This window comes from Penaeus monodon, chromosome 23 (assembly GCF_015228065.2).
Source record: "Penaeus monodon isolate SGIC_2016 chromosome 23, NSTDA_Pmon_1, whole genome shotgun sequence".
In the NCBI taxonomy this organism is placed as follows: domain Eukaryota; kingdom Metazoa; phylum Arthropoda; class Malacostraca; order Decapoda; family Penaeidae; genus Penaeus; species Penaeus monodon.
In genome coordinates this window covers 18,335,770-18,336,066 of record NC_051408.1, presented here as the reverse complement: position 1 = coordinate 18,336,066, position 297 = coordinate 18,335,770, and the positions used below count along the sequence as shown (strand labels likewise).

At 41.4% G+C, this 297-nt stretch overlaps 1 protein-coding gene across 1 annotated transcript in view; it reads right to left on the bottom strand.

Annotated features, from left to right (window-relative positions):
* LOC119588162 (receptor-type tyrosine-protein phosphatase N2-like) overlaps positions 1-297 on the bottom strand; it is a gene marked incomplete in the record, with an annotated part of 22,449 nt that overhangs the window by 9,959 nt on the left and 12,193 nt on the right.

Below are 297 nucleotides of genomic sequence, written 5' to 3'. Positions count from 1 at the left end.
ACGCAACTACCGATGAAGAACACTTTCCAAAGTCGCAAACACAAATCACCGAATCCACAATGAGAAAAACGACCACCTCTTACGGCACCTAATTCCTAAACAACGTATTAATGGGCATTTTTCGAGCTGCATAAAAGCATTTTGGCAATATGGTGAGTAGGCATGACACTGCCGTAAAAATAAAGGCTCCGGCAAAACTAGGAAAACGACACCCATAACTTTCAAGGCAAGTTACTAATAGCTTAGTGAAGTTGCCTCTTTCATCTTGTTGTTAGGTAACTTGGAGCTTATGATGCG